This window comes from Triticum dicoccoides, chromosome 6B, assembly GCF_002162155.2.
Source record: "Triticum dicoccoides isolate Atlit2015 ecotype Zavitan chromosome 6B, WEW_v2.0, whole genome shotgun sequence".
Taxonomy (NCBI): domain Eukaryota; kingdom Viridiplantae; phylum Streptophyta; class Magnoliopsida; order Poales; family Poaceae; genus Triticum; species Triticum dicoccoides.
The window spans coordinates 680,171,427-680,191,098 of record NC_041391.1 but is presented as its reverse complement, the minus strand read 5'-3'; the positions used below and the strand labels follow the sequence as shown (position 1 = coordinate 680,191,098).

Sequence of the window (19,672 nt, the reverse complement as noted above, 5' to 3'; positions counted from 1 at the left end):
TTGGACTATGAGATAACGATACTTTTGAACATGCGTGATATACCTTGATGTACCAGAATTACAAACCTAAGATTGGAATTTTGGAATTCGACTCCATCATTAGCTTTTGTAATGCATTTAGACGGAGATAAATTTTTTAAGCCGGGATTTCATGATTTCAAATTCATATATCAAACCTAAAGATATACACATACGGGCATGTTCAAACTTTATAATCATCCACTTTATTCATACACATACACATTTTTGCTTTTGTCATCATATTTAGGATAAACACATTTGGAATTTCATTTGAATTGGACTGTATGATGGTATTTTCTTGTAGTAGCTCAATGATCCATATTTGAATTGAATGGACAATCTAAGTTTCAAGTTGGGGACATAGATTTTCAAAACTTGCACTTTTTTTGCGTGCAAAACAAACAAATTGTCGGTCATGATATCATAGTCGGCCGTACAAGAGCAGAACACTTATAATTATAGGCGCCAAAAGCTTTCAAAATTCCCGCTCACATCGAAATATCGCGCGCCCGAAAGTTTAGCCCTGCGATATTCCTGTTTTACCCCTGCCACATGAACGGAAAAGGGCTGCTTTGGTAACTCCATGGTTTTCCCCTCTTTGCCCCCAACATTCTTCCCAGAGCCCCCCCCCTTCCCCTCCGCCACCCCCCCCCAACCACGACAAGCCGCCGAATCTAGTCCTCCGCCACAGCGGTGGACCTCACACCCCGGATCTACCTTCCGCACCTTGGAACCCCCAACTGCCAACTCACCACTTCACCGGAGCCGCTTCAGCGACTGGCTTTAACACCGCTCCAGATCTCCTTGACCGCCATCATGGTCCACCGCACCGGATCTTCTTAACCGGCGCCCTAGTCCACCACAGTGTAGGCCCTTCATTGACTCCCTCGTCCACCCCTTCGCTGGCCCTTCATACAAGCCCTCGTCCGCCGCAACAGATCCGCCTCACCGAAAGCACTGTACAACACGCTCGCCGAAGCCTTCGTCCACTGCACCAGACCCGCTCCACGGACGCCATATTCAACTCCACCGGCCCTGCTTTACCGATGCCGCACCCTCATCAGGTTATTTTGATTTGTACTCATTCGGTTTTTCTCTTTATCATGCAACTGTTCACTTACCACAAATGAGCTTTCTTGTATGTCGACAGGCGCCGCAACTGTAGCACCGGAGCCGCTTCAGCGATGGCGAGAGCCGGCCCAAACTCAACCGCAACATGAGCACCATCGACGTTCCTTAGCTATCAAGTATTACAATGATACCCATACGCCACAGAGAATCAGGTACTATTATCCAACGGCCGGCGCCTACGTTCACTTTCCTAGCATAAGCACCGCACCTTTGAATTTCTTCAGGGCATCATTCAGTTTTTCATGAGACGCATTATTCTGCTTGCACCTGTAGGTCCATACTTCTGGCAGTGAACATGTTACATGTGCTAAATTACATACCAGTGCACATATAGTTAATATGCTTTAGTTTTGTCCTAAGTACTCCCTCCGTTCCAAAATAGATGACCCAACTTTGTACAGAAGTTAGTACAAAGTTGAGTCATCTATTTTGGAACGGAGGGAGTATTACTATACTTCCTAGATATCACTGCCTACTATTTTACTTCTTGAATGCTATATTTATGATAATGGTGTTTTTCTGATGCCACATGTTGGTTCCATCAGACTATTTAATGTTCTCTATGCTTAATTACACATCAGCAAACTAGCATGTGGTTCCGCTGCTTTTTGTTTCTTTTACCCTACATTTTCTGATGCTAGCTATTACATCACTGCTCCGAGCCTCTGTTCATTACTTGTTTGTGTGTTCTTGATCTTCCCAAGTAGCATGAATAATTTGATGCTTCTATTAATTATGGAGCTGCCAACCCCATCAAGCAAAATATTTGTTCTTCGGGGGCTGGCACCTCGAACAAGCATAAAAATAGAGGGAAGTAGATATATTGTCGTGTATGCACACACCCTTCTTTCATTAGTTTAGATGAACCATTGATGATCAATTCAGACTAGTGCATGCGATTAAAAATTAATTTTACCTAAATAGAGGGTGCAGAATAAACTACAACAACTAGATTTGCAACCACGGGATGCTGACGATATCTTCAAAGAACATTGCAAGAACAGCGAGGCTTCACAGCAACATATGGTAAGCCAGTGTGTTTTAGTACATGTGAAATGTAATACGAGTGGGCTGCTTTCTTGGCTTGTGCCCTCAACCTGTAATCCTACCGAATTACAAATAGTTCAGTTGTCTGCTTTGCTGTATTGCATGATCCGAATGCTTGTTTGTTGTTACGCTATACCTGAGTTGGCCAATATGTCAGCGGTGCCTGCTGTACTATAGTAAAGAAATGCATGCCTATTTCATTTGAGTCCTGAACTTTTCCTCTCAACTTCATCACAAGACTGCCTTCGTAGTTTATATGAGGTCACTCTGTTAAGTGCTTTCTCAGATTATTTCAACTGCCTATATGCCTTGGCAACTTAAATATAGCAGTGGTACACTCCCTTTCAACTAGGGATGTCAACTGGGTCCCGTTTAATCCTGATTAAAGTCCACTAGTGGTATGATAGTTCAAAAGAGTTTTTGTTTTTTGAGGAAAATGAACTAGGGAGCTAGCAAAAACTAACTAGATGGGACTGGCGGATGTCGTTTATTTGCCACTTACATCCCTGGTTTCATCTTACCATTTTAATTTCTTTTCGGCTGATGCTGCTTGGAACCATTTAAATATAGCTTGCCATGCTCGGCAATAATTCGTCTGTCATTTACCATGTAAGCTTACTGCCTAGATCATACGATAACTATCTCTTACTTATGTCCAGCGAAAACCTTTTAGGATGCCGTTCACACTAGGACACAATGTACAACCCCAAAATCTATTTGTGGAAGCAGTGTGCCATTGATTTTACCAGATGGAAGTAGTTCAGAGGCAACACCGCCGGAGAGCAGTCTGAGCACAGATATTATAGTGCTTGAGGCTCTACTAGAGGCAGAAAGAGATGGTGTGGCTGCCATGAATGAGGTAATCTTTATCTTGAGGCTAGAAATTACGGAATTAGCGGCACGCATTATGCAAGCAACCCAAGAATTGGAGGAAGTAAGAATGTTGCATTTGAAGACGGAGGAGGTCCTACTGTTTCTGATATTAGAAGCCCAGGGTAATCCCGGTTCTTCTTTAGATACCAGTTGAAATTGTCATTAGATTATTATACTTGCGTGTTGTGTCATGTCTCTGAATGGATTATGTTGCAAGACCCCCTATGTTGTCCATGTGTTGTAATGATCCGAATTTTTTAGGCGAGGTAATCCTCAGTACTTGTATGATTGACAAAAGGTGAACTATTTTTCCTGTGAGCATATTGTATTGGATGAAATAAATGTTTGACTCGGAGTGTATCCAACCTACTGAATTCGAAGATCACGACATTTCTAAATCATAATCATATATAAAGGTGGAATAAATCTTTGTTGTGGTTTTGAAGAAATACATAACAAAATGAAGAATTATATGTGGATATTCATAATCGAATACAAATTGGATTTGAATTTAGTTTGTCAGGGCCCAGGGCAAACGTGAATGCTAATCCTCCCAAGTTTTGAACGAAGCGGCTAAACACCCACTATAATTTGTGGGTTGCCCGAAGCAAGTGTTTGCGAGATGGAAATTACTGTCTACCCCTGACACTTGACATCCTTATCGACCGGATTTACACTGCTGTTGATTGGGGTAGACTAGTAACTTCAATCAGACGTGACATGACGGCCTCTGAGCCCATTCAGACACGATGGGCGCCAAACGTGGGCGGCAAAACACTTTTGATTCAAGCTCGTCCGAAATACATGCGTCTCTTCCTCCATTTCCCCATTCATACACGGTGGGCGGCAAAACAAACTCTCCTTGTCCGAAATCGATGTAGGCTAATATTTTAAATAGGGGAGGACGTGACACAACCGCCCTACCTGTCAGTCCCGTTCATACACTGTGGGATCCAACCGTGGGAGGCAAAACACCCTCTCCTTGCCCGAAATAGTTACCGACAAATAATTGGGAGATGCGAGATTACCGTCCTATCCCCAACCGACGCGATGTCTAAAATTTTAAACGGGGGATAAGTTCGTAACTTTCCCACATTTCGGAGAAGCGCATCCCAAAGTTTGAGATCCCCCCTCCCCTCCATTTCCCCATTCATACACCGTCGATGGCACGACAACCTCCACACTGCGGCCAGCCTCCTCCGTCCGCCATCATATCCCATCCTCCACCTTGCCGGAGCCGCTACTCCTACCCCGTCGTCCACTGCAAGAGATGGATGTCTCTCATCCATGGCGCTGGACTAGGATACTTTCATCGCCTCCTCTCGCTTCATCGGCGTCATCGTCCACCTTGTTGTGGCCGCTCCTACGACCGCCTCGTCCATGGCAACAGGATTTATCCCTCGACCCGGTTGTCCGCCGTCTAAAGTCTTCTTCCCCGCCGCCGACAGCCATCGCACCCACAACACCCTCAACATATCAACATAGGCCTACACAGCGTGGCAAGAGAGGTGGTACTCTTCCATATGTGCTTTATTGATCTCATCCGGAAAATAGATCGTAATTTGTTTACTGTACTTTTCTTGTCCATACCAAATCGTAGTGGCTAGGTGAAAGCAAACATTGGTTGCGAAGTAGCTTTGTCCGGTTTGCAACTTCAGATCCGCCATGGCACGGGCACTATACTCATAAAGCTTATGGTTTCCCCCATTTATATTCATTACCATCAGCGTAGGTGCTTCATGTCGTGCTAGCACTGCTCCTCAAGACCTCAACCCAAAGCTTACGTGTTGAAATACGAATCTGATATGATGCTCATATCACTAAAACAGAGAACATTTAATTGGTAACCTAATGTTCCTATATTCATTTCGAAAAGCATGTGCACCACCCACTGGTCTAGCTAGTTCCACTTTCCTGATTTTTCTCTTGATGCTTAGGGTTTTCCCCTTTTATCTACTCTACTATGATTTGCATAGGTGCTTTCTGTCGTACTAGCATCACTCCACCCTTCAAGCTAAACAACACAACACTCAAAATTCAAAAGCTTAGTTGTTCAAATATGATTGTGATATGATACTGATATTAGTTAACTGACACATTTAATTGGTTAGCTAAAGGTCCCACTTGAGTTTCCAAATGCATGTTGCGACATATAGAGAGACAGCATAATTGCATTTCTTTGTCACTTGTTGACCATACTTTCGTGTCCATACCAAATCTTAGTTGTTATTTCAAACAAAACATCGGTTGCTAACTACCCTTTGCACGGTTTGCATCTTGAGACCTGTCATCCCACTGCCACGGTCAACACTGTACCCACCATGCTTATGGTTTCCCCATTTTACGATGACCACAATCAGCCTACCGGTTCATGTCGTAATAGCACTGCTCCACCCATCGAGCTAAACAAGCTTAGATATACAAATTCATACCTAATATTATTGCTGATATTAGTAAAACTGAGAGATGTTTAATTGGTTAGCTAAATGTTGCTACTTTAGTTTCGAAATGCATGTGAGCCACATATGGAGAGACCGGAAAGAATAGTATGTCTCTGTGCGCTCTGGTCATGAAAGGCAGCAGAACTTATATGAACGAAACTGATTTGCAAGTCTATAAAGAGTGATTAATGATCCATTCCAGAGACATGGTAGTTTCTTCTAACATATTGTACTATCAAGTAAACTCTTACAAGAAAGATGCCCCCGTAAGCAAGCTGAATGGGTGGCAAACTAAATAGTGAAACAAGTTGATAGTTGTACACTATAGTGTTTATGCACAGTGGAACTAAATGAATTTCAGATTATGTTGCATGCAAGAAGAGGAGCGGCAGTGCACTCTAGCTAGTGTCCTTGTCAGCTTGTGCAAAACAAGCAACATTCATTAGGATTAATTCATGGAGTAAGAAGAAATACAGAGACATCATCATCATCTGATGATGTACTAACCAATCAACGGCTTTGTTCATCCAGATCACAGGCGGTGTGACAGAAGAAGAGACTACCTCAACATCCTCGACGGCGGCATAGAGGTCGGGCGAGTCCTTGACTGCCTTGATGTGGTCAACGACATTCAGCCTGTCGATGATGCGCTCGAGCGGGTGGACCAAGCGCTCCCACGCAGGCTCCAAGCCCTTCTCAAGCTCCTCCAGCTCGCCCTCTTGCATACAGAAAAATTACAGATGAGCTAGACTGGAACTCAACTTCTCAGTTGCCACCTACATAAAATAGTCAAGACTAGAGTCTAACTCAAATCAGGTATGCATTCTTTGGACGTTAAATGGAAGCTTTATATATATATGGCTATAAGGTATGATGCAAACCAACCAAAGTTTTCGTCTCCATTCTGAAAAAATTAGACTGCAATGGAGTTGCTTAATACATATAGCATGATTGGTTTTCCGTTCTGAAACTGTAGAGATGATGCTTGGCTCATGCTTCAGATATGATCGGTCTACAGAGATTCAGATCGCGCCACAAAGGCACAGTAACAGTTGATGGATATACAAGTACTAAGACAATAAATACTCCCTCACTATCAAAGAAACCCGTCTTAGAAATTGCATGAAGCAATTCGTAAGAAAACAAGAACGTTGCATTTCACAAGAGAACGGTTATTTGAAGATAAGAAATCATCAGACTTTAAAATACGAATCACAGGAGTGTAACTCCTGTCATATTGTTGTAGTTTCTCATCATCACTTGGAGCACAAATGAAATCAAGCAACACTTTAGATTGAAACTACAAATGGTAAATATCTTTGTTGTGGAGATAGTTCAATTTATAAACCCGTTCAAGCAAAATTATATTTGTTGTGAAGATAGTAGGACTTCCTTCAGTATGTGGATAGCATAGAAAACCACAAACATATCAAAGTGTTGAGGTACCATCAGGGACTTACATCCTAAGAATCAGAGGAGAAGAGCTCCATCATATTGTTGATGGTTTATTCCTCATCACTTGACCCTCAAACATATAAGCATGAATGGACAGCAAGAAAAAAGGCTATAACAATTTATAATTTGGCAACTATCGGTATGAAATGCAACATTATTGCTTAGAATATGAAATATCTCCTCATCAATGCCAAATGGCATCTCTGAAGTCTGACATACGTCATAGATTTCATGATTCATCATAACATTTTGCAAACTGCAGAAACGGCACTGAGAAACCAGATGCAACCGAGGATCTCGTGACCACAGACGTCACCATTCACTAATAATACCCATTGGGAGATCAAACTATGCATCCAACAAGCTACAATAACAGGGAATGCAGAAAAATTATGACCCGAGATGACGAATCAACTGGGAGAGAAAGAGGGGCAGCAGTATGGGCATCAGGAGCAGCACCAGTTTTATGGTTCAGAGAAGATTAGGAGGAGGAGCAGAGAAGATTAGCAATGTACTTGGCTCCATCCAGGGCCTACAGGTGTAATGTTTTCTTGGGGTAGGCTGAAAGAAGGAACCGTCAGTTCAGTTAGCACCGAGCATGCATGTTTTATTACAAAAAAGAAAAGCATGGGAAAACATTCCAAGTGCCAATTTATGCTGATTTTGAACTCCAACAATCTGATCTAATAGATTTATAATGAGAAATATTGATTGTCACAGGAACACGCTAGCCACACTATTATGAGAACTCACTTGTGTAGTTTCTAATTCAGAAGTCAGAATGGCTGCCACTTGACTCCGTATTTACACTTGGATATATAGTTGTAGTAGTAGGGAGTGAGTGAACAGAGCCAGAGCAGAATTTTGTTAAGGGAGTCCCCGACACTAGATTACCTTAATGGCTGGGGCAGAAGCAGAAGCATTTGAGGAGGAAAGCTACGTACATGTGCACTTGTGGGGCCACATATTCTGGGTCGTCCACCACACTAGCCACCATCACGTACCCGTCGCCATCAGCAATGTTGCACCTACAGCAGCAACAGGTAACCATTTATAAATTAAACGGACAAGCAAGTTGGCTACTTCTATATAACTTTCGGCAACAACAAATGATTTTCATCGTGACTCAACATGTAAACATCAGTCACTCGTCGCGGCATCAGCTTCGGGCACCTTCTTCTTGAAGATTTCTTCTTTGCCCCTGAAGAAGCATCCGCCAGCAGGCTCAGCGTGCCTACAATCTGCATCATCATGCATGCACAAGTGTGTCAGTTTCAACATAGTAGGCTAGCTTTATAAGGAACAAAGGAACACTCCATCCATCCATCTGATGCAAATATTTGCACTAAAACTATGATGAACCTTCACCCAGAATTATATCTCTAGGAGAGAGGGGCCCGCTTGTACAACAACAATACCAACTAACAAGAGTTAATTAATAATCCTACTATATACTAACATAAAAACCGGACAAGTACTTCCACTTCAATCAAGTGTGGACAAGTAACTGTTTAAGAAGGGACAGTTTCACAGCTCAATATTGATGTTGCTAAGAAGCCAGATATAAAAATACAGAGCTAAAAGTGGCAACATATACATATACCTTCAGTACAACCTCCTCAAAGCACTACTCCACATTCACTTTGGTCTTCATGATGCATTCCAGATAGACATAAAGTCAATGCGTTCCTTCTTGGTGGCCACCCCCTCGCTCTCTTGCCAAACCCAACATCTAAATTCAGCTCTTAAACACAGACATGAATAAATCGACACGAGAAACCTACTATGCAACATGCCTCAACACAATACAGACAATGAAGTAGTACTTGTGTCAAGCTGGTCTACTTAATCATGTATAACTGAAAACACAAGCATGTAAGCTGATGTGTAGTTCACATATACTAGGAAATTATATATCTACACTTGTTCAGTGCATACATATGTACTGTAAGGCTTCCCTGAAGTGACATTAATGAGGACCAAACATATACAGGCCCTTGGAAATAGAAGTTACATTCAGTTCACCATTGCATGAAAACCTACATGCTGTAGTGAAAAATAACAAGAAAAGGTTTTCTAGTTATTAACAGGGCAAAAACTGATAAGTAGGAAGCTAGTCACATCAGGTAAAAAGTTAAGTAGCACAGTTTTCAATTTTAAGAAGCATAAATGCAAGCCAGTCCTAGATACTGTTCTTGGATGTTATCAGGACGCAAGCACTGGGATGGCATAGCTAAACATAGTGCAGTCATGACTTCAGAACAAATATTCCCCAAAGACTAGATGCATGCTAAGGAGGAAAACAATAACTTGTTTGATTGTTTTCTATTCTAAACCATAAATACACTTGTTCAGTGCAAACATATGTAATGTAAGGCTTCCTTGGAGTGACATTAATCAGGACCATACATATACAGGCCGCTAGAAATAGAAGTTACATTCAGTTCACCAATACATTAAAACCTACTATATAGTGGAGTGAACAGGGAAACAAGAAAAGGTTTTCTAGTTAATAGGAAAAAAACTAATAAGTAGGAAGTTAGTCACATGATGGACCCGCAATATTTGAAGTCCCAATGTACATGCCAAGTTCTGTTACAAAAAATGCAGGAATAGTCCTTTAGTTCCAAATAGGAGAACGCCAACCTCGTCGCTCCTAAGAAAAACTAGTTGTAGAGTACAAAAAATGGAAAGGCAGATTAACAGATGCTTGCATTTGTATTGGGTTGGGTCAATCACAAATTTTCGGATGGAAAGAGCGTGTTGCTTGCCTTCTTGCGCACGAGGGTGGTGCAGACATTCTCGACCTCCTGCAGCGCCCGGTGCATCGACAGGCCGACATCCAGTTGCAGAACCAGCCCCTCCTACACGGCAATCGGCAAATCAAAGCCGTCAGCGTAACAGAAGTTATTAGGCTCCAATACACAGGCTCACAATTTGACATTCACACCACATCACTACGGATCTATCAGTTTAGAATTGACATTTTTTTCGAACAAGGATAAAATCACCCCTTTACTTTACTTGGAACTAAAAACTATGACACAAACAGGAGTAGTCCCACTCAAATCACTACTGCATATAGTACGGTAATTATAACACCAATTCTCATGCAAGTCAAGAACGTAGCTAGTTCATATATCCAATCACTGAATACTGTGACCAGTGCATGTGAACCTCTGACCTCCCCCTTCCATTACTTAGAATCGAGAACTATGATATGGGCAGTAGTAGTACCACTCACGCCACTACTGTATATTACCACCAAATTTCATGCCCGTGCAAGAACCTGGCTAGTTAACATCCAGTAACTAACTACCAGAACCAGTGCGTTTGAACCTCAGACCTCAAAGATGCTCATACTAACTGTAGATGTCTAATTTGCTCCCAAAGTGTAGCTATTACCAATTAATCAACACCTGACATAACAAACACCTTCTATCAAATTCAACTATGTCACTTAAACTACAAAATTACTTTCGGAGATCGAGCAACTATAAGAGATCACTCATAAATCTGAAATGCACCAGCATTCAGCAGCAACCGACCTCTGAACTTACTCTGAAGGCACCATGCCATAAACACCACCACCAACTGACACAACACTAGCGCATACGCAGGCAGATGAATCAGAATGGTGGGAAAGGAGACAAGGAGGAGTATGGGGTTGGATTACTACCTCATGGGTGGAGAGCTCGGCCTTCTAGGCGGCCTCCCTCTCGGCGACCTCGCGCTCTCACTCCTGGATGTAGCTCTGCATCTCCTGCTCCTTCATGATGTGGTCCTGGATGTTCGCGTCTAGCGCCTCCTGCAGCTCCTTCACGAACATGTCCACCACTGCCTTGATCCGCACAGACATCTCGCCCCCTCCTCCTAATCTACACCGCGCGGGTTCCGCTCTCCTCCTCTTGCCGGCCTCCACGTCCTCGCCCTCGTCATCCTCCTGGGCGGGAGGAGGGCGAACCCGGCCCCCGCGGCAACAAGCCGCAGAAACAGCGTGGCGGCCAGCGCCGACAGGAGCTCCCACGGCCCCTTATTTCCATTCCGCGGCGACCGGTGATGAGAAGAAGTCGGCGGTACCTCCCCATGGCGCGCTGCTCCTGTGGATGCGCAGCGGCGAATATGGGCGGCAAAGGTGGGGGAGAGGGAGGGGAGGGGAGGGGAAGGTGCAGACCGGTGGCGAGGGGAGGTGGGTGGCGGATCTGGAGCGGAGTGGGAGACGGCTGCAAGGGATCTGGAGCACTAGGGTTCGTGTGCGGGGCTGTGGGCCAGGCTTCGTGGGATGAGAGAGCAAGGGAGTTTTTTTTAGACAAAGAGGGGGGTCAGGGAGAAAGGGCTGTCGTCGGATCCGGGAGCATTCGACGGCGTTGGAGGCACGATCCGCGTGACATCCATGGACCAATCAGAATGCAGTACACGTTATGACCATTTAAATTGGTCATAATCGGCTAAAAATGAGGTGTTGAATCATATAAACAGTTTTATTATATGAGAAATTCAAAAAAAAACATTCTCTTTCGTTAGCTAATGTGACCTAGTTTTTAGGAAAAATAACAAACTTGGAATTCCAATAAGACAAATATCTTTAAAAAGTGTTATCGGAGATGATTTTTTAGGAAAACAATCATTTTCTATTTTTGGGGTGACAAAATGAGCTTTTTTTGTGAAGGACCTACCAATTATTTGTTACAAAATTGTACCAAATCAATTTTTTAAAATACTAGAACATATTTAATGCACAATTGACCAAATGGATGGGTGTGAAAAGTTTTGATCCACACTCATGAAAAAGACAAATTTCCGCCAATTCAGTAGGAAGCGGGTCAAATTAGAACTGCAGCTGCCTCATAGTTTGCTCTTTATTTTTCACAAAAATCATTTCTAGATACATAAGTATCTATTTAATTAGAGAAACACCAAAAAAAACCTAGATTCAACCACTAGCTACGAACGATCATGCCGCCGTTTTGACCGCATATTGAAACGGGCATAAAAAAATCAAAAAAAATCAAAAAATTGGAAAACCTTCGCATTGTGTCATTATATGTTGCCATGTTACCAGCAAAAATTATAAACTTGTAATACGGCAATTATTTAAAAAAATGTTCTCAGAAACGAGCTATCATGTGTGAAGATTCATGGCTTTCAAGCCAAATGATCAATCTTATGGCCATCATCATGACATAGTGTCACACCCTAGCTAGTCATGCATTAGAGTGTGTGCATCATGTTTAAAATTCCATTTAATTTGAAATGGGGATTTGTGAAACCCTCAGAATCATTTTGAAAATGACCCAAATAAAAATTTCTCCAAAAGGGTCCAAGAAAATGCTCATGTTGATCTCTGAAAATATTGGACAGAGATAAAAATCAAACCAATATTTTTAGTGGCTCATGGACATTTATTTTGGGCATTTGGAATTAATGCATAAATATTTGCTTTGGAAATATATTTCTATATATATTAATATATGTCCAAATATTATGCCAATTATAAAGGAGCTCTGGAATAATATATCTAGCCCCTGCAAAAATTGGCATAAGTTAAATAAATGATTTAATATATTATTTAAATCAAAACAAATGTCAGAAATTAGAAAACAGAAAAAAAATAAAAGGGAGAAGCTTACCTGGGCTCCTCCCTGTGCAGCCCAGCCAGCTGGCCGGCCCAGCCAGCAGGCGGCCCAGCCCGTCTCCCTCCTCTGTCGTCTTCGTCCCGACAGAGGGAGGGGAGTGTGGCCGGCGCGCGCGCGCGCCACCGCGCCACGCCACCTCTCTCCCTGCCTGCCTGCCCTCCCCTCCTCGCCTCGATGCCCCTGGACGACGCCATGCCTTCCCCCTGCTCTCTCTCACTCTCCCTCGGCTCTCCCCTCCTCTCCCTCGCTCTCTCTCTCACACGGCCGAACACCACCGTCGCCGCCGTTCGCCTTAGCAGCCGTCTCCGGCCACCCCTCGCTCCCCCGACTAGCTCAGAAGCTCCGCCACAACCCCCTCTTCCTCCCCACCGCTCCACGGGCCTCCGGAAGCCCTGCATCGCCGCCACGTCGCCGTTCCCCTCTTCGGGCTCCGACCATCATCGCCGTCGAATTCGCCGTCTCCAGCGCGTCCCCGAGCCCGCTTCGACGCCCACTGCAACCGCGGTGAACCCCCGAGTCGTTTCCCCCTTCTCCCCTGGTCTCCTTCGACCTCTAGGCCTTAGCCCCACCTTGGCCGAGAGCTCCACGCCGCCGGCGATGTCGCCGTCGTGGCCACGATCACCGTAGCGCCCAACCGAGCACCCTATCGTGCTCCACGCCTCACTAGGAGCACGCAGCACGCACCAACGCCTCCCCCAAACCCCCTGCAACGCCGACTCCGACCGCACCCGAACTCCGGCGGCCGCAGCCGAGCTCGCCGCCGTCGACTCCGGCCACCTCAGGCCCGGCCACCACCACCATTCGACGCGCGGGAGCAAGAGCTCTCCAACGAGCCCAAGAACGGCCTCGCCCGTGCCCTGTAGCGCGATCCCGCATCGCGCCGCCGTCTCGGGCCTCGCCGGTGTCACGTCGCCGGTGGGTTTGACCCACTTTGACCACGGCAGGAACCCCCCCTGAGTCCCTGACAGGTGGGCCCAGCCCTGTAGCTAATTAGGATTAGCGCTAACCACTGTTAGTTAACCCCCTGACACTGACCAGTGGGCCCCAGCGCCACTAATTAGTAATTAGGATTAAACTAACTCTGTTTAACCCCCCTGTCACTGACGTGTGGGCCCCACACGTCAGGTTTGACTCCAGCCAGCCGCAGTTGACCACTGACGTCATGCTGACGTCATGCTGGCGCAATAATTATATTTCTGGATTTAATTTAAATCAGGAAATTCCAGAATATTATTTAAACTTCAAAAATTCATAACTTTTATTCTGTAACTCCAAATTGGACAAATTATACATGAAAAATGATCAGAAAAATCCAATCTATCCATCTGTACTATTTTCATGCATGATCAAACAAGTTAAATTGATGTTTCAAGAAGAACAAGGAAAAGCACTTTAAAAGGCCATATTTGAATTTGAAATTTGAATCCTTGATTCAAATTTGTTCAAACCCTTCTGGTTTTAGTTGCATTAGCCCAACACACTCATATTGCCATGTTTCATGCATGCATCATATTGTTGCACATTGTTTGGTGATGGTTGTGTATCGGTGTCCTTTGCGACAGGTTCTGCCTCCGAGGAGTACCGTGATTACCCTAACGAAGAACCGTATCAGTGCATCGACCCATCAGGCAAGCAACCAACCATTTGATCATATCGATACAATCCCATGTTCTCGCTCCTGCTCTCTTTTACTACATTAAGACAACGCGTTTCAAACTGCTGTGTGCTACGGTAGTTGAACCCATTTCCTCTGCATGACCTGTCATTGCCACAGTAACTAGATGAAACCCACTAGCATGTGTAGGAGTTGATTGAGCCATATGTATGTGTTGTTCCTACCTTGCTATGCCTGCTATGCTTAGAGTCGTGTCAGGTCTGGTTCATCTGGGTGATGGGCTAGAGTGAAATGATTATGTCGGTAATAAGAGTGGTGAGGTGAACACGATTTGGTAAAGGTATCGATGAGAGGCCATGTAGGAGTACATGGTGGGTTGTTTCATTGAAGCCGACCTTAAGCACTGAGATCTGTATGCGTGATTTAAGATACAGCTACTACCATGCATTGGGCCCTGAAATATGACCCCGCTCGACTTCTTATTCACCCTAGCTCTCTGTCCAGGAGTTGCAAGTAGTTTCTGGTGTTTGTAGCCTACTGGAGGCCGTGGACAGCGCTGACCGTAGGGGTGGGCTGTGATGCGGTAGGTACGTGGCCGGGTGTACCGAATACCCGTTAGGTATCTCGGGAACCCTGTTCACATCGTTCGGGGCCGTATGGGAAACCCCGGCCGGACTCCCTGCGGATGGAACCTGAATAGGCGATAAACCTGGACTAGAGGCTTAAGTGTTTAGGTAGGTCCTGGTCAACACCCACGTCGGCTTTCGCTTGAAGTCTGCCGAGCACATGTCGTGTGCAGACGCTAAGTGGTGGAAACATGTATGAAGAAGTACACCCCTGCAGGGTTATCATAATCTATTCGAATAGCCACGTCCGCGGTAAAGGACTACTTGGTTGCCTATACAGTTCATAGACAAGTAAATGGAAACTGTTAAAAGCCTCAAGATAAGTGTGAGTGCCGAGGATGGCTCTTCCGTAGGAAGACGGAGGTGGATCCTCGGTAGTGTATTGAAGTGGTGAGTAGTGGACTCGTGTGCGCAAAACCATTTCAAGTTGGAGTATCGTAGGATAGTCTAGCCAAGAGTCAAAGCTGGCTTGCTGCAATAACTCCACCAACCCTTCTTGATACTAAGCATGTATGTAGGATCTGATGTAAGTCTTGCTGAGTACCTTTGTACTCATGTTGCTATAATCTACATTTCTACAGAAGACGCTGCAACCCCTTCTGATGGGTTCTATGTAGACGTTGACATCAACGAGTAGGCTAAAGACCCAGGTGGTGACCCTGAGCTTGTGAAGGACCTTGTAGTATAGCTAGGCTTCCCAAGCCTCTTTTATTTTACTAGTTGTCTGTACTCAGACAAGTTACTTCCGCTGCTGGTTTGTATGACTGTATGACTTGTATGTTGGGTCGTGAGACCCGTACCTGCGTGTATGTTATGTATGGCTCCCTGAGCCTTAAATAAAGTACTTGTGTCGTAGAGTCATGTTGTGATGCTTCGTTGTATTTGCACATATCGAGCATATTGTGTGTATGATTGAAATGCTTGGTATGTGTGGGATCTGACTATCTAGTTGTTTATCTTTAGTAGCCTCTCTTACCGGGAACTGTCTCCTAGTGTTACCGCTGAGCCATGGTAGCTTGCTACTGCTCTGGAACACTTAGGCTGGCCGGCATGTGTCCTTCTTCGTTCCTGTGTCTGTCCCTTCGGGGAAATGTCACGCTTTGAGTACCGGAGTCCTGTTAGCCCGCTACAGCCCGGTTTACCGGAGTCCTGCTAGCCCAGTGCTACAGCCCGGACCCACTTGCTGATGACCGACACGTTCGAAGCTGGGTCATGGATGCCTGTCCCTGTAGGTCTGTGCCACTTTGGGTTTACGACTAGTCATGTCAGCCCGGGCTCTTTATCATATGGATGCTTGCGACACTATCATATACGTGAGCCAAAAGGCGCAAACGGTCCCGGGCAAAGGTAAGGCGACACCCGTGGGGATACCGTGCGTGAGGCCGCAAAGTGATATGAGGTGTTACCGGCTAGATCGATGTGACATCGAGTCGGGGTCCTGACAGCGTTGGCATCAGAGCCGGACTGCCTGTAGGTTCTCCAAGCCAAACTGGACGATGTTGAGTCTAGAAATTCTTTAGTTATATGTAGGGGAATTGTTTGTGGGTTGGAACGTAAGGCTCTTTTACTCCTTTATCTTATGACATTCTGATCTGAGTCAGTCCATTCTTCCACCGGGGGTTAAGGAATTAGGATCTATTCTCTCTATCAGGATCACGTGTTACTAATCAGTAGTACCTTATAAGTTTGATGGATACAAGCCTAGTTCAGTTCTACTACCACATTATGTTGCTAGGATGGTCTCAGAACTTTGATATGATGATGTTGAGTGTGTATGAAATCCTTTGTCAAATGTCTCAAATCCTTTTTGAGCATTTACAGCTGTTATGCTGCCGAAATTTTGCTAGAAATTCTAATGCCTTTGCATTATGATGGTGCTTTCAGATGGCCACTCGCGACCTCAATCAAGTGGTTCACCTGACTCGATGCCTAGATGTACCCGGCCATACTGCCAAGTTGGTCAGGGTAATGACTGAGGCTGGATACCGCTGGTATCCTGAGTACATGGTCGAAGAGCAATTCCGAGACTTTAATCAAAGCCAGTATCTCTGCACTGTTAGGATATTTCCATCTTATCCTGGATCCACCGAGCCTCTTCACTGCTCATATGGACTCGGGGTTACCATTGAGATGGCTGTGCAGGACGCCGCCTACTCTATGATGACCATTATGCGAGTCAGATCTGGTATATTTCGGGACTCTGATTTCCGGTATATGCCAGGATCACTTCCGGGAGCACAAGGGTATCTCCAGGCTATTTATGCTGACCCCACTCAGGAGGATTCACGGACTTGCACCACTGCTGAGATGCTCGAGGAGAAGGACCGTGAAAATCGGGCCTTGAGGTTAGAGCTCTTCAATACCCGTGCTGACCACTGGGCCACTTTGACTCGGTTCGCACCGGCGGTGCAAGCTGGATTCTCAGATATGCGCGATCTCTATCCTGTGAGGTCTTCTCTGCCAGACGTGATGGTTTGGCGTGATGTAGGAGGCATCACCCCACCTCGCGGTCCCCGCAGGCCACCGTCTGTTGGTCCAAGGCCTCATCCTAGCCCCTATGGTCCACAAGCTCCGCGAGATCGTCTGTTTTCGGATGATCATGTTGAGCTCCCAGGCTATGGAGGTGACTTCTACGAGGACTACTACGGATCGGTCTGAGTTAGCGGTAGTATCACTAGTTCGCACTAGCTATGTCGTCTATCGTCCCGCGTGACTCGTGGGATATGACCTAGTTTGTACACCTTCCGGAGGTGTAGAAAAATAATGTATAGGAGCTTGGAATGCCTCCGATGAGATGTAATCCTCTTTCACCGTAATAGTACTTGTTTGGTCTTGTACGAAACCCTGTATGGTGTGTATGACGATGGAATAAAGAAGCAGTTTCTGTATTTACCATGTCATACGGATGATCATCTTGCATTCCGAATTATTCCTTACATTCTGTATTCTATGTCGGAATTTTATCATTCTGACTAAATCATTGTCTTGTTTACCTAGGATGGTCAACACGCGCGCTAACCCTGCTTCTCAAGAGCAGGCCGAAGGCAGTGAAGGCAGGAATGAAAATCTGCCTCATCCTCCTTCACTAGCCGAGGTTATGATGGAAGCTGAGAGAAACAAGCGGGAGACCAACCGTTTGTTGGAGCGTATTGAACAGAACACGGCACACCATCAGAGGACTAACGTGGTGTCACTCAGTGATTTTATCAAATTACATCCACCCACGTTCCACCACTCCGTCGAGCCTCTCGACGCTGATGACTGGCTTCGCAGTATCTCTCACAAACTGCGTTCCGCGCTGGTAGCGGAGGCTGACAAGGTCACCTTTGCTGCATATCATCTCGAAGGCCCCGCCAGTCTATGGTGGGAAAATTATGGAGCTATGCGCCCAGCGGGCCATGTCACTACTTGGGCTGAGTTCAGCGAGGCTTTCCGTGAGCATCATATTCCGGAGGGTCTCATGGACCGCAAACGTGAAGAATTTTGCAGTTTCACCCAAGGCCGACTTTCTGTGGATGTTTACAGCAGGGAGTTTGGTAATCTCGCACGATATGCAACCAAGGAAGTTTCTACTGACGCCAAGAAGCAAGCAAGGTTCCGTAAGGGCCTTAGTCCTGAGCTTCGCCGTGACCTCCGTCTGCATGAGTGCACATCCTTCCAGAAACTTGTCAACAAAGCCATCAGTGCTGAAACTGGTCAGACTGACTATGACGCAACACGCAAGCATGGCAGTGATATGGGTTCCTCATCCGGTGCTGGTCCTCAGAAGCGCCGCGTGTGGGTACCCAACACCGCCCTGCCACCCAGGTTCACACCGAGGCCATCCTTCCAGGCGCCTCGCCCCGTTCAGCAGTCTGCACCGGCCAAGCCCTATGGAGGTCCAACCAACAATGCTCCTCCACGTACCAGTTCCGTGACTTGTTTCAAGTGTGGGGAATCTGGCCACTATATGCGTGAGTGTCCCCAGACCAACCCCAACCAGTCTGCTAAAGCTGTTGGCCGTGGCAAGCCGACAGGAAAAGTATTCCACGCCAAACCGGTCACCGCTACACGTGGCCATGTCAACTGTATCTCTGCCGAAGAAGCTCAAGAGGATCCCAACGTCGTTCTCGGTATGCTTCTTGTTAATTGCCACCCGGCATCTGTTCTTTTCGATACAGGAGCCTCTCATTCCTTTATATCCGAAAATTATGCTCGTTTGCATAACGTTGCATTCTGTGACATGCCATCCACTATGGAAATTTCTACCCCTGGTTCTAGATGGCAGACCTCTAGGGTAAGTTATGGAAATGAAATCCAAGTCGACAGACTTGTTTTCCTCGCATCTTTGATAGCTCTTAAATTTTCAGATATTAATATCATATTGGGTATGGACTGGATGTCAGCTCATCATGCCAAAATTGATTGCTTCTCTAGGACTGTTCAACTCACTCACCCTTCGGGCAAGATAGTCAATGTCTTGACCCGATTAGCCAAGCGACAATTATATTCTCTTAACGCCAGCCCTTTGCCAGACCTTGAGGACGTTCCGGTAGTCCGTGACTTCCCGGATGTCTTTCCAGAAGAATTGCCAGGTGTTCCACCTGACAGGGATGTTGAGTTCGTAATAGACCTCATTCCGGGAACCGTTCCGATTGCTAGAAGACCCTATAAGATGGCACCCCTAGAACTAGCCGAGCTTAAGAAACAACTCGATGAGTCCTTGAAAAAGGGTTTCATCCGACCTAGTTCATCTCCGTGGGCTTGCCCCGTCCTATTCGTCAAGAAGAAGGATGGTACGGACCGGATGGTTGTAGATTACCGACCTGTCAATTTGGTCACAATCAA

The 19,672-nt window shown here is 45.5% G+C and overlaps 3 non-coding genes across 3 annotated transcripts; all 3 read right to left on the bottom strand.

Moving 5' to 3' along the window:
• Positions 1-6,701: 6,701 nt before the first annotated feature.
• LOC119327012 lies at positions 6,702-6,780 on the bottom strand. The gene has a single exon (XR_005158345.1). It is a non-coding gene; the product is annotated as a small nucleolar RNA Z199 (small nucleolar RNA).
• A 174-nt stretch (positions 6,781-6,954) lies between these two features.
• LOC119327010 lies at positions 6,955-7,039 on the bottom strand. The gene has a single exon (XR_005158343.1). It is a non-coding gene; the product is annotated as a small nucleolar RNA Z199 (small nucleolar RNA).
• An 83-nt stretch (positions 7,040-7,122) lies between these two features.
• LOC119327036 lies at positions 7,123-7,219 on the bottom strand. The gene has a single exon (XR_005158364.1). It is a non-coding gene; the product is annotated as a small nucleolar RNA R64/Z200 family (small nucleolar RNA).
• Positions 7,220-19,672: the final 12,453 nt, after the last annotated feature.